The 14,923-nt window shown below is 44.7% G+C and overlaps 2 pseudogenes; both read right to left on the bottom strand.

Annotated features, from left to right (window-relative positions):
• Positions 1-9,754: 9,754 nt before the first annotated feature.
• On the bottom strand, positions 9,755-12,309 carry LOC121030851 (uncharacterized; annotated as a pseudogene).
• A 686-nt stretch (positions 12,310-12,995) lies between these two features.
• LOC121030852 (uncharacterized) lies at positions 12,996-14,669 on the bottom strand (annotated as a pseudogene).
• Between the last annotated feature and the right edge of the window lie 254 nt (positions 14,670-14,923).

Below are 14,923 nucleotides of genomic sequence, written 5' to 3'. Positions count from 1 at the left end.
GCATGAATAGAAAAGTGGATTAATACCAAATAACGGTGATCCTGCTGGAAGTTTTCTGGTGACAGCTAGTATGCCATCAGCATTAGGTGAGGGGACATCTTTCGCTTAAATCTAAGGCCTCTTAGTTCTACACTGCATTCAAGATGAAAATATATGTCTTTAGTTGACTGTTCTCCAGAAGGCCTCTCGAGGGATGAGCTGTATTCCTTTTACTATCCAGATATTTTTGAGGGTTGTATCCTACTGTTCGGTGTTCAGTCATCACTTCTACAGATGTGTGCATGTCACTTACTTTGTGGCTTCAAGTGGCCCAAGAACAGCTTTTGTGTATTGTTCCCATTGCAGTGGAGCCAAGCGTGTGCTGCTACTCCTGCCCAAAGTCCACAGGCTTCCTTGGTGGCTACCCAGAGAGTCCACATGATGGAATCTAGAAGTTTGGGGAATGGATGCCCAGAGGACAGATTTGGACCCATAAGAGGCAGGGATAGGTAGGACCCTGGTGGATTTACTCCCTTCTTACATCCAGATGGACTTCACAGCAGTTCGTAAAGTATATCTTTATCCAGCCCCCCAAGACTGAGCAGTCATCTGTATGGACAGCAGGAGCAGTAATGTACTCTATCACATTTGCTCTCCTCTCTTCCCTGCCTCAGTGCCTGTTTCCTTAAGTTCTGCTTGCTCGAGATTGTACTACAGTAGGTGTGAAGTGTTTTTGTAATTTGCCTGTGCTCTGACACAAGCTGAAGCAGCATTTAAATATGGTCTCCATTATATCTATCTTTAGCCTGTGTATGTTAATATCCATTTCACTATTTCTTTTTAATTTCGATTTAAAATTGACTACTTCCATTAATCTTAGTATTAAAGACACATCCCAGGAGATAGTGAGACAATTTCCATTTGAGAAGGAGTGTAATTTCCTTTTACTATATATTATAAGCTGTCTTAGAATTCTAACAGAGAGATTAAAAGCCTCCCCCTCCCACTGATACTTTGAAAATCTAACGAATGTAGTCACAGGAGAGCTTAGAACAAGCAAGTAGCAGATGACAGAAAAGGGGAACAATTAGAAAATCAGTAGGCAGTGGGGGATAGATCTCTTACACCAACTTTTGGACTGCTGAATTCTGTCATATATCCTTGAATCTAACTGTTCTCCACCCCAGTGCTGAGCTTGGTGACTCATGCATGCAAAAGTCAGTGTGCCAAACACCCATGGGCATTTCATTTGCAATTTAGAAACCACCTTTTAACTGTTCACATGTCTCATGGAAATTGATTTATTCTATAAAAACTACATCTTTATGAGAGTCAAGGCTATATTTAAATTATACTCTCCATCAACAAGCTTGAAGGTAGGGAGTGGGGGAGTGGGGAAGGGTGGTTGCTAAATGATTGCTTCTTCTACCAGACCATGCATTGGCATTTTAACACTATTTCTAAAAGGCTGCTGTCTCCAACCCTTAAATGTTGGGGAGACATTAGAGGGTGTATTTTGCACTGGGACTTTCCAAATTAGAATCTCACTTAGACATTGAGTACTTCTTTGCCTTAGGGTTGTTACTAACTTTCCTGTACCTCAGTTTCCTCATTTGTAAAGTGGGCACAACAGTTGTTAGGTGGCACTGAGGATGAGATGATAGACAAAACTTTAGAGCTCTGCCTGGTTAAAAACAAGGAATATATGGTTTAACTATTACTAGTATTTGTTATAATTATTATTATAAGGCTGTATGACAGTAGGACTAATCATAGAGAGCTCTTTATGCCTAAATAAAACTATCTAATATCTCAACTTAAAATTACAGCAAAAAGATACTCAGTTTTCTTAAATTCTGACATTAAGTTTAGTACATAATTAAATGTAAACACAGACCAAGAACGTTACTGTTTTTATTGTCATAGTCTTAATATTGAAAAATTATTTATATGATAGCATTCAATGCAATTATTGGAACAGCTATAGAGACTTGAAGTGGTCTAAAAATAAAGTACAATGATTGTTAAGATAAATATATAATACAGATATTTATCCAGGACATACCATATATGGGTAGGTTGTTTTCTCCATCAAAGTTTTATTGATGCACCTTTAAAACTAGACAGAAGAAAGCAACTTACTAAAAAAATTCACAATCAGTTGTGTTTCAATGACTTCATTTATAAACCACATCAAGACCGAAAAAATGCCAAGTGAAGTTCTTTATCATTTTCCATTTTTAAAATGGGGAAATGACTTTAAATTCTATAAGAATGTATAAAGTGTAATGTAAAATATGATATTAAGAGGTTTCAGCAGTCCCTCAAATTATTTTCAAATGGATTACATGTGAAGTCAAATTCTATTAGTGAAAGGAAATATATATGTTAAAATTAAAAAAAATTGAATGTCGGGGCGCCTGGGTGGCGCAGTCGGTTAAGCATCTGACTCCAGCCAGGTCACGATCTCGCGGTCCGTGAGTTCGGGCCCCGCGTCAGGCTCTGGGCGGATGGCTGGGAGCCTGGAGCCTGTTTCCGATTCTGTGTCTCCCTCTCTCTCTGCCCCTCCCCCGTTCATGCTCTGTCTCTCTCTGTCCCAAAAATAAATAAAAAACGTTGAAAAAAAAAATTAAAAAAAAAATTGAATGCAAATAAGATTCTGTAAATTCAAAACCAAAGCAGATAATATGAATGAAAGAAAATATAATAAAGGAAATTATTCATCTTGCAATTTTTTGAAGCATAAAATATGTTAACTAAATTGTACAATTTGAGAATAAACTACAGATTATTTCAAGGTGCAATCATCCCTTTTACTCCTATAATTGATCTAATCACTGTCCTCCATTTCACCACAAAGGTACACATTATCTTGAATATTATTTACATGAATGGGATTACACATTTTTTTATTATTTTGTATTTTATTTTTATTTCTCAGTATCATTAATTGTGGCTTATTCCTGTATATTTTTGAATAGTATACTATTATATGAATATAAAATATGTGTATTCCTTCTACTTTTGATAAATTTCTGAATTGTTTTCAGTGGGCTGCAAATAATGGTACTTGGATCATTAAAAAAATATGGGTATATAAAAATTTGACATATCAAAATAAAACATGATTTATGAAGTATTATACTTTACAGGTCCAGCTGTGCTTAGAGAGATCTATGCATTACTGTCTCTTTATTACCTTAGTGATTTTTGATGGCCGACGCATAGGTCCATTATTTTATTTATTTATTTATTTATTTATTCATTCAATATATGAAGTTTATTGTCAAATTGGTTTCCATACAACACCCAGTGCTCATCCCAAAAGGTGCCCTCCTCAATACCCATCACCCACTCTCCCCTCCCTCCCACTCCCCATCAACCCTCAGGTTGTTCTCAGTTTTTAAGAGTCTCTTATGCTTTGGCTCTCTCCCACTCTAACCTCTTTCTTTTTTCTTCCCTCCCCCATGGGTTTCTGTTAAGTTTCTCAGGATCCACATAACAGTGAAAACATATGGAATCTGTCTTTCTCTGTATGGCTTATTTCACTTAGCATCACACTCTCCAGTTCCATCCATGTTGCTACAAAGGGCCATATTTCATTCTTTCTCATTGCCATGTAGTACTCCATTGTGTATATAAACCACAATTTCTTTATCCATTCATCAGTTGTTGGACATTTAGGCTCTTTCCATTATTTGGCTATTGTTGAGAGTGCTGCTATAAACATTGGGGTACAAGTGCCCCTGTGTATCAGTACTCCTGTATCCCTTGGGTAAATTCCTAGCAGTGCTATTGCTGGGTCATAGGGTAGGTCTATTTTTAATTTTCTGAGGAACCTCCACACTGTTTCCCAGAGCGGCTGCACCAATTTGCATTCCCACCAAGAGTGCAAGAGGGTTCCCGTTTCTCCACATCCTCGCCAGCATCTATAGTCTCCTGATTTGTTCATTTTGGCCACTCTGACTGGCGTGAGGTGATATCTGAGTGTGGTTTTGATTTGTATTCCCCTGATGAGGAGCGACGTTGAGCATCTTTTCATGTGCCTGTTGGCCATCCGGATGTCTTCTTTAGAGAAGTGTCTATTCATGTTTTCTGCCCATTTCTTCACTGGGTTATTTGTTTTTCGGGTGTGGAGTTTGGTGAGCTCTTTATAGATTTTGGATACTAGCCCTTTGTCCGATATGTCATTTGCAAATACCTTTTCCCATTCCGTTGGTTGCCTTTTAGTTGTGTTGGTTGTTTCCTTTGCTGTGCAGAAGCTTTTTATCTTCCTAAGGTCCCAGTAGTTCATTTTTGCTTTTAATTCCCTTGCCTTTGGGGATGTGTCAAGTAAGAGATTGCTACGACTGAGGTCAGAGAGGTCTTTTCCTGCTTTCTCCTCTAGGGTTTTGATAGTTTCTTGTCTCACATTCAGGTCCTTTATCCATTTTGAGTTTATTTTTGTGAATGATGTGAGAAAGTGGTCTGGTTTCATTCTTCTGCATGTTGCTGTCCAGTTCTCCCAGCACCATTTGTTAAAGAGACTGTCTTTTTTCCATTGGATATTCTTTCCTGCTTTGTCAAATATGAGTTGGCCATATGTTTGTGGGTCTGCTTCTGGGGTTTCTATTCTATTCCATTGGTCTATGTGTCTGTTTTTGTGCCAATACCATGCTGTCTTGATGATGACAGCTTTGTAGTAGAGGCTAAAGTCTGGGATTGTGATCCCTGCTGCTTTGGTCTTCTTCTTCAAAATTACTTTACTTTGGCTATTCGGGGCCTTTTGTGGTTCCATATGAATTTTAGGATTGCTTGTTCTAGTTTCGAGAAGAATGCTGGTGCAATTTTGATTGGGATTGCATTGAATGTGTAGATAGCTTTGGGTAGTAGTGACATTTTGACAATATTTATTCTGCCATTCCATGAGCATGGAATGTTTTTCCATTTCTTTATATCTTCTTCAATTCCCTTCATAAGCTTTCTATAGTTTTCAGCATACAGATCTTTTCCATCTTTGGTTAGATTTATTCCTAGGTATTTTATTCTTCTTGGTGCAATTGTGAATGGGATCAGTTTCTTTATTTGTCTTTCTGTTGGTTCATTGTTAGTGTATAGGAATGCAACTGATGTCTGTACATTGACCTTGTATCCTGCAACTTTGCTGAATTCCTGTATCAGTTCTAGCAGCTTTTGGTGGAGTCTATCGGATTTTCCATGTATAATATCATGTCATCTGCAAAAAGCGAAAGCTTGACTTCATCTTTGCCAATTTTGATGCCTTTGATTTCCTTTTGTTGTCTGATTGCTGATGCTAGCACTTCCAACACTGTGTTAAACAATAGAGGTGAGCGTAGGCATCCCTGTCGTGTTCCTGATCTCAGGGAAAAAGCTCTCAGTTTTTCCCCATTGAGGATGATCTTAGCTGTGGGCTTTTCATAAATGAATTTTATGATCTTTAAGTATGTTCCTTCTATCCCGACTTTCTCGAGGGTTTTTATTAAGAAACGTTGCTGAATTTTGTCAAAGGCCTTTTGTGCATTGATTGACAGGATCATATGGTTCTTATCTTTTCTTTTATTAACGTGATGTGTCACATTGATTGACTTGCGAATGTTGAACCAGCCCTGCATCCCAGGAATGAATCCCACTTGATCATGGTGAATAATTCTTTTTATATGATGTTGAATTCGATTTGCTAGTATTTTATTGAGAATTTTTGCATCCATATTCATCAGGGTATTGGCCTGTAGTTGTCTTTTTTTTCCTGGGTGTCTGTCTGGTTTAGGAATCAAAGTAATACTGGCTTCATAGAATGAGTCTGGAAGTTTTCCTTCCCTTTCCATTTTTTGGAATAGCTTGAGAAGGATGGGTATTATCTCTTCTTTAAACATCTGGTAGAACTCTCCTGGGAAGCCATCTGGTCCTGGACTCTTATTTGGTGGGAGATTTTTGATGACTAATTCAATTTCTTTGCTGTTTATGGCTCTGTTCAAGCTTTCCATTTCCTCCTGATTGAGTTTTGGAAGAGTGTGGGTGTTTAGGAATTTGTCCGTTTCTTCCAGGTTGTCCAATTTGTTGGCATATAATTTTTCATACTATTCCCTGATAATTGTTTTTATCTCTGAGGGATTGGTTGTAATCATTCCATTTTCATTCATGATTTTATCTATTTGGGTCATCTCCCTTTTCCTTTAGAGAAGCCTGGCTAGAGGATTGTCAATTTTGTTTATTTTTTCAAAAAACCAACTCTTGGTTTCGTTGATCTGCTCTACAGTTTTTTTAGATTCTATAATGTTTATTTCTGCTCTGATCTTTATTATTTCTCTTCTTCTGCTGGATTTAGGCTGTCTTTACTGTTCTGCTTCTATTTCCTTTAGGTGTGCTGTTAGATTTTGTATTTGGGATTTTTCTTGTTTCTTGAGATAGGCCTGGATTGCAATGTATTTTCCTCTCAGGAGTGCCTTCGCTGCATCCCAAAGTGTTTGGATTGTTGTATTTTTATTTTCGTTTGTTTCCATATATTTTTTAATTTCTTCTCTAATTGCCTGGTTGACCCACTCATTCTTTAGTAGGGTGTTCTTTAGAGGTTTTCCAGACTTTTTCCTGTGGTTGATTTCAAGTTTCATAGCATTGAGGTCTGAAAGTATGCATGGTATGATTTCATTTCTTGTATACTTATGAAGGGCTGTTTTGTGACCCAGTATGTGATCTGTCTTGGAGAATGTTCCATGTGCACTCGAGAAGAAAGTATATTCTGTTGCTTTGGGATGCAGAGTTCTAAATACATCTGTCAAGTCCATCTGATCCAATGTGTCATTCAGGGCCCTTGTTTCTTTATTGACCGTGTGTCTAGATGATCTGTCCATTTCTGTAAGTGGAGTGTTAAAGTCCCGTGCAATTACCACATTCTTATCAATAAGGTTGCTTATGTTTGTGGGTAATTGTTTTATATATTTGGGGCCTCCTGTATTCGGCGCATAGACATTTATAATTGTTAGCTCTTCCTGATGGATAAACCCTGTGATTATTATATAATCCCTTCTTCATCTCTTGTTACAGCCTTTAATTTAAAATCTACTTTGTCTGATGTAAGTATGGCTACTCCAGCTCTCTTTTGACTTTCAGTGGCATGATAAAAAGTTCTCCATCCCCTCATTCTCAATCTAAAGGTGTCCTCAGGTCTAAAATGAGTCTCTTATAGACAGCAAATAGATCGGTCTTGTTTTTTTTAATCATTCTCATACCCTATGTATTTTGGTTGATGCATTTAGTCCATTTACATTCAGTGTTATTATAGAAAGTTAAGGGTTTAGGGGCGCATGGGTGGCTCAGTTGGTTAAGCGTCTGACTTTGGCTCAGGTCGCGATCTCGCGGTCCGTGAGTTCGAGCCCCGTGTCAGGCTCTGGGCTGATGGCTCAGAGCCTGGAGCCTGTTTCTGATTCTGTGTCTCCCTCTCTCTCTGCCCCTCCCCCGTTCATGCTCTGTCTCTCTCTGTCCCAAAAATAAATAAACGTTGAAAAAAAAAAAAGAAAGATAAGGGTTTAGAGTCATTGTGATGTCTGTAGGTTTCATGCTTGTAGCGATGTCTCTGGTACTTTGTCTCACAGGATCCCCCTTAGGATCTCTTGTAGGGCTGGTGTAGTGGTGACAAATTCCTTCAGTTTTTGTTTGTTTGTGAAGACCTTTATCTCTCCTTCTACTCTGAATGACAGACTTGCTGGATAAAGGATTCTCGGCTGCATATTTTTTCTATTCATCACATTGATGATCTCCTGCCATTCCTTTCTCGCCTGCCAAGTTTCAGTAGAGAGATCAGTCACGAGTCTTATAGGTTTCCCTTTATATATTAGAGCACGTTTATCTCTAGCTGCTTTCCGAATTTTCTCTTTATCCTTGTATTTTGCCAGTTTCACTATGATATGTCGTGCAGAAGATCGATTCAAGTTACGTCCGAAGGGAGTTCTCTGTGCTTCTTGGATTTCAGTGCCTTTTTCCTTACCCAATTCTGGGAAATTTTCAGCTATGATATTTTAAGTACACCTTCAGCACCTTTTCCTCTCTCTTCCTCCTCTGGAATACCAATGATGCGTAGATTATTTCTCTTTAGTGCATCACTTAGTTCTCTAATTTTCCCCTCATACTCCTGGATTTTTTAATCTCTCTTTTTCTCAGCTTCTTCTTTTTCCATAACTTTATTTTCTAGTTCACCTATTCTCTCCTTTGCCTCTTCAATCTGAGTCATAGTTGTCTCCATTTTATTTTGCAGCTCGTTGATAGCATTTTTTAGCTCCTCCTGGCTGTTCCTTTGTCAATTGATGTCTGTAGCAAGAGATTCTCTGCTGTCCTTTATACTGTTTTCAAGCCCAGTGATTAATTTTATGACTATTTTTCTAAATTCACTTTCTGTCATATTGTTTAAATCATTTTTGATCAGTTCGTTATCTGTTGTTATTTCCTAGACGTTTTTCTGAGGGGAATTCTTCCGTTCCGTCATTTTGGATAGTCCCTGGAGTGATGTGGAACTGCAGGGCACTTCCCCTGTACTGTCTTGAATAACTTGAGTTGCTGGGTGGGGCCGCAGTCAGACCTGATGTCTGCCCCCAGCCCACCGCTGGAGCCACAGTCAGACTGGTGTGTGCCTTCTCTTCCCCTCTCCTAGGGGCGGGATTCACTGTGGGGTGGCATGGCTCGTCTGGGCTACTTGCACACTGCCAGGCTTGTGGTGCTGGGGATCTGGCGTATTAACTGGGGTGGGTAGGCAAGGTGCACAGGGGTGGGAGGGGCAGGCTTAGCTCGCTTCTCCTTAGGTGATCCACTTCAGGAGGGGTCCTGTGGCAGTGGGAAGGAGTCAGATCCGCTGCTGGAGGGATGGATCCGCAGAAGGACACCATTGGGTATTTGCTTGGTGCAAGCAAGTTCCCTGGCAGGAACTGGTTCCCTTTGGGATTTTGGCGGGGGGATGGGTGAGGGAGATGGCGCTGGCCAGCGCTTTTGCCTTTGTTCCCTGCCAAGCTGCGCTCTGTCGTCCTGGGCTCAGCAACTCTCCCTCCCATTGTCCTCCAGCCCTACCATTCTCCAAGCAGAGCTGTTAGCTTATAACCTTCCAGATGTCAAGTCCCTCTTGCTGTTGGAACACACTCCGTCAGGCCCCTCTGTTATGCCCAGAATTCGTGATCCCCAAAGACCACCAGGGAGCCAAGTGCAATGCAAAAGCAAAAGAGCCTTTATTCGAGCTAGCTCGAGCTCAATCCCCTACCTGCACCAAAGCAGCGGTGAGATACCAGGGAGAGAGAGCAAGTTTCAAAAGCATAAAGGTTTTATAGGGGTCTAGGGGCAGCCCACTGGCTGGGGAAGGGCGTGGCCTTGGCCGATTGGCTGGGGAAGTGTCAGAGTCCTGTTACGCAGGTCACTGGGCATGTTTTGATCAGGAAGTTTGAATGGGTGAGAGGGAGGTTACTCAAGGGGAGGAGGCGTGGTCTAGTTTAAGGACACAGAACAAGATGGAGTCGGCCTGCATAGGCCCGCCCTTTCATTCCCCCCTTGTCATGTAGCTTAAGGACCCAATCATGGGACCGGCTGAATTTATGGTGACAAGGGGAACAGAGTTTGGAGGTTTTACACTAAGTTCTGGGAAGCATGTGTCCCTGGGGTGGCTCTGGGAGGTCTGATTAAGTATTGTCCCCGAGCTGGTGTCTATGATCTGCCAGGTGATGTTTTGGGGGGGCGTGGGGACTCCCAGCAGCATGAGCAATGACAAGCAGAGTTGACAGAGTTACCAATATTAGGTGGGTTGAATGCGCTGTAGCTTGAGCTTGAGCAGGTTGTGTTGGTCCCGACTGATGGCCCATCGTGTGACGAAGTCCTTCTGGATTGAGGAGGGGTCCGCTGGCCGAACGTGGGTGTGATGGACCCAGGTCGCGATGCCGTCTACTTTGGGAGCGGTGGGGGTTGTCAGCTCCATCCTACACCAGGATGTAGGGTCCCTTCCAGCGCAGCTCGAGGGTTTCTCGGTGGTGCCTCTTGACATAGACCCAGTCTCCCGGCCTGTACTGATGAGGGGTCGGGCCAGCCTCGTTGATGGCACGGAGGCGCGGCCAAATGTCTTCATGCGCCCTCTGGAGCCCTCTCAAGGAAAGAAAAAGTTCTTGATCTTTAAACTCAGCAATAAGTTCAGCTCGAAGGCTGGGAATAACAGGGGGTGGCCTGCCAAACATGATCTCGTAGGGAGTAAAACCCAGAGTGTAAGGAGTGTTTCTAACCCGGTAAAGGGCGTACGGTAGGAGAGTCACCCAGTCCCCACCAGTCTCCATGGTTAATTTGGTAAGGGTCTCTTTTAGGATTCCATTCTTTCTTCCTGTCCTGAGCTCTGGGGCCTATTAGCACAATGTAATTTCCAGTTTGCCCCCACTGCCTTGGCTACTGCCTGTGTTATCTGCGAGATAAAAGCTGGTCCATTGTCTGATCCTACCATGGCAGGAAAACCATACCTGGGTAAGATGTCTTCTAGTAGCTTCTTAGCCACCGTCTGAGCCGTTTCATGCTTGGTTGGGTATGCCTCCACCCAGCCAGAGAAGGTGTCTGTAAATACTAAAAGATATTTATAACCATACTATCCTGGTTTGACTTCAGTGAAGTCGACTTCCCATTGGGCTCCCGGTCTGGTGCCTCAGCCTGGTTCCTTTTTTATTTGATGTGGCTCTCACGTTGGTGAGTTGGCAGGTCTTGCAGGCAATACAACTTGCTCTATTTTGTTGTCCTGTTGGTGAATCTTGATTCAGGCATGTCGGATTAAGTCTTTTAATTTTCGGGCCCCCATGTGAGTAGACCGATGCATGTGCTCTAATATTGAGACTCCGAGCTGGTCTGGCAGCACGAGCTCCTTGTTAGGTGTATACCACCCTACACCTTGATCCACTGTAACTCCTCCTGGGAGTACTTGGGCTGGTCTGGTAAAACTGGGTCTCCCGGGTCTGGTAGTTGTATGGTCATGGTGGGGACTGGAGTAAGGGCTACTGCCTTGGCTGCCTGGTCAGCCTTTCGATTACCTCTAGCTACTGGGTTATCAGCTTTTTGGTGCCCTTGGCAGTGGATAATGGCTAGCTTGGCAGGAAGCCATAAGGCCGTAAGCAGGTTAAGTATCTTCTGCTTATTTTTTTATAGTCCGTCCTTCTGCCGTCAGTAACCCCCTCTCCTGATAAATTGCCCCATGAATATGAGCTGTGGCAAATGCATAACGGCTGTCTGTGTAGATGTTAAGCCGTTTTCCAGCTCCCAGCATCAGCGCCTTGGTGAGGGCTATGAGCTCTGCTCGCTGGGCTGACGTTCCGGAGGGTAGAGCCTCCGCCCATACGGTGTCCGTTTCGGTGACCACCGCTGCACCCGCATACCTGTCTCCGTCTTGCACAAAGCTGCTGCCATCAGTGAACCAAGTAGCCTTGGCATCGGGGAGGGGCCGGTCAGTCAGGTCCGTCCGGAATCCATGTACTTGTTCCAGGATTCCCGCACAGTCATGTAGTGGAGCACCTAGGTCAGGGTCGGGCAGCAGGGTTGCAGGATTGAGGGCTGCACTGGGGTGGAACCGCACTCGTGGAGGGTTGAGTAGGAGGCCCTGGTAATGAGTCATACGTGTATTGCTCATCCATCTATCCGGAGGCTGTTTCAGGACCCCTTCAATGGCGTGTGGGGTCGTGATCCAGATCTCCTGTCCTAGGGTCAGTTTGTCTGCATCCTTGACTAGGAGTGCTGTCGCCGCAATAATTCTTAGGCGTGATGGCCAGCCGGCAGCCACTGGGTCTAGTTTCTTAGACAGGTAAGCCACTGGGTGGTTCCAGGGGCCTGAGGCTTGAGTTAGAACCCCTTTTGCTATTCCCTTATGTTCGTCTACAAAGAGGTGGAAGGGTTTCGTAATGTCTGGTAGGCCCAGGGCTGGGGCACTTAAGAGGGCCTTTTTTAACTGATTAAAGGCAATTTCTTCTTTTTCAGTCCATTTAAACGTTTTCCCCTCTTTGGTAGCTTCATATAGGGGCCTGGCGATCTCAGCAAAACCTGGAACCCAGAGGCAGCATTAGCCGGCTGATCCTAGGAATTCCCTCACTTCTCTTCGCGAGGTGGGAGTAGGGATCTTAAGGACAGTTTCTTTTCTGGCATCTGATAACCGCCGCTGTCCGCCTTCCAGGATATATCCCAGGTAACTTACCCTCTCCCTGCATATCTGAGCCTTCTTCGTGGATGCCCGGTACCCTAAGGCCCCCAGGGTAGCCAGCAGGTCCTGGGTCCCTCGCTCACAGTCTTTGGCCGTGTCGGCAGCAATCAGGATGTCATCTACGTACTGTAGGAGGGTGAGGCCAGGGTGCTCCCTTCTGTACTCACCCAGGTCCTCGTGTAGTGCCTCGTCGAAGATGGTGGGTGAATTTTTGAATCCCTGAGGTAGCCGTGTCCAGGTGAGTTACCCACTGTAGCCCTCCTCCGGATCATGCCACTCAAAGGCGAACAAGGGTTGGCTCTGGGGTGCCAGCGGCAGACTGAAGAAGGCATCCTTTAAATCTAGTACAGTATACCAGACCCTGGAGGGTGCCAAGGAGCTCAAGAGAGTATATGGGTTGGGAACAGTTGGGTGTATGTCCGTGACCCTCTTATTTACTTCCCAGAGGTCTTGTGCCGGTCGATAGTCATTTGTGTGAGGCTTTTTGACCAGCAGTAAGGGGGTGTTCCAGGCAGACTGGCAAGGAACTAGTACCCCTAGGCTTCGTAGTCTCTGGATGTGTGGCTGGATCCCCTTCTGGGCCTCCTGAGACATGAGGTATTGTTTGATCCTTACTGGACTCTCTCCTGGCTTGAGCTGTACCAGGACTGGGGTCCTGTGAGCGGCTAGTCCCATCCCCCCCATCTCTGCCCAAACCGAGGGGAATTCTTGTAGCCATCTGTCTATATTATCCTCTCTCGGGAGCGCCTCCTGGTGGAGGAGGTATTCATCCTCCAGTTTCATGGGGTGGATGGGGTGGCCCTTGCCATCGGTGACCTGAGGCCCCCCCTTGTCTGAAAGTTATCTGAGCTCCAATCTTGGTCAGTAAGTCCCGTCCTAACAGTGGGTAGGGGCATTCTGGTATTACCATAAAGGAGTGGGATACCTGGCCCGTTCCCAAATCTACTGTTCTTCGGGTAGTCCATGAATACTGGCTCATACCAGTTGCCCCTTGTACCCAGGACTTCTTGCTGGCTAGTTTTCCTTGTGGGGTGTGGAGGACCGAATGTTGTGCTCCGGTGTCGACAAGGAAGTCAACAGGAGTCCCCTCCACTTTAAGAGTTACCCTGGGTTCGGGGAGAGGGTCCGAACCCCGACTCCCCTAATCATTTAGTTCATTTAGCTCTAGGACTTTTACTCAATCAGTCTTGCTTCCCTTCCCGCCGGCCTTTTTTTGCACAATCTCGGGCCCAATGCCCTATCTCCTTGCAGTATGCGCACTGATCCTTCTGCAGCCTCTGCTTCCCCCCCTTGGTGGTTCCTTTACCTTTTCTTGCATCGTCTGCCAGCTGCCGGAGACGGCAGTCTCGTTCCTCGGGGAAGTCAGCAGTGGTAGCAAGTAGTATTCTGGCCAGGTCTCGAGTCTGATTACTGCTGGCAGCCGCCATGACGCGAGCCTGCTTGTCCTCAGGAGGCTCCCGGTTATTATATACCTTTTTGGTTACCACCAGTAAGTCCTGCAGACTTTTTTTCTCCTAGTCTATCTATTTTCTGTAATTTTCTCCTAATGTCTATGTCTGATTGGTTTACAAAGGCCATGATAACAGCTGCCTTGCTTTCCGGAGCCTCTGGATCCATGGGGGTATAGGTACGGAGCCTCCATGATCCGTTCTAAAAAGGCAGCCGGAGATTCATCTTTTCCCTGTTGTACATTTCCTACCTTGGCCAAATTGGTTGGCTTTCTAGCAGCCATTCAGAGACCCCCCATTAGAGTCTGGCGGTAGACCCGGAGCCTCTCCTTACCTTCTGCCGTGTTGAAATCCCACTGGGGCCAAGTTAAGGGGAAGGAGGTATCTATCTGAGCCTGGTTGGTGGTGGGATTCCCGTCTGCGCCCGGAACTAGTTTTTGGGCCTCATTGAGGATTCTTTCTCTTTCTTCAGTCGTGAACAGGACCTGCAAAAGCTGCTGGCAATCGTCCCACGTGGGCTGATGGGTAAAAAGAACAGAGTCTAATAAATCAATAAGGCCTGCCGGTTTCTCAGAAAACTTAGGATTCTGAGCTTTCCAATTGTAGAGGTCACTAGTGGCGAAAGGCCAATAGTGATGGGGCTGATTCCCCTCTGCGTCTGGGGGTCCAGTGGCTCGCAGGGGCAGAAGAGTGGAGTCGGCGGCGGAGGCGGATTGCTCCCTCTGAGCCCTTTGTCTGGTAAAGGGTGGGCTTCCCACTGGAGCGTTTCCGCCTCCCGCTCTTGGAACAGAGTCTGCCTCCCCCGGAGGGGGAGGATGGTGTTCTTCCGGCATCTTAGAGGGGTTATATGAGGGAGGAAAAATTAATTCTTCTTCAGTACCCCTCTGTAAGACAGGGTAGAGCGGTGCTGAAGGCTGGATAAGACTTTTCTTCTTCTTTGTCCCCTGGAAAGCAAGAATGGGCTTTGGTTCCGGAGGGAGCAGGGCTAGGAAGGGCTTAAGCCAAGAGGGTGGGTAGAGGTGGTAGTCTGAGTCTGTCCCATAACGTCCGTCCAGTAAGTCCACAGAGCAAAACAGAGAAACACAAAAACAGACAAACAGAGGGCCCCTAGAAAGTCTTCCAACTCCATGGAAGCAAAACTGAAAGCTAGCTTTTGAGGGGATTCCACGTCCCTCCAAAATCGATGAGGGGATTCCATGTCCCTCCAAAACCGAAAGCTAGACGACGGCCTCACGCCAACCAGCGGGAGCGACCCGCCTCGTCTCAGACCTTTGAGGGGATTCCACGTCCCTCCGAAACAGATGAGGGGATT

Source organism: Herpailurus yagouaroundi, unplaced genomic scaffold (genome assembly GCF_014898765.1).
Source record: "Herpailurus yagouaroundi ecotype Mexico unplaced genomic scaffold, PumYag 140, whole genome shotgun sequence".
Lineage (NCBI taxonomy): Eukaryota > Metazoa > Chordata > Mammalia > Carnivora > Felidae > Herpailurus > Herpailurus yagouaroundi.
Note: the sequence above shows the minus strand (reverse complement) of the source record. Positions and strands in the feature narration are given on the sequence as shown.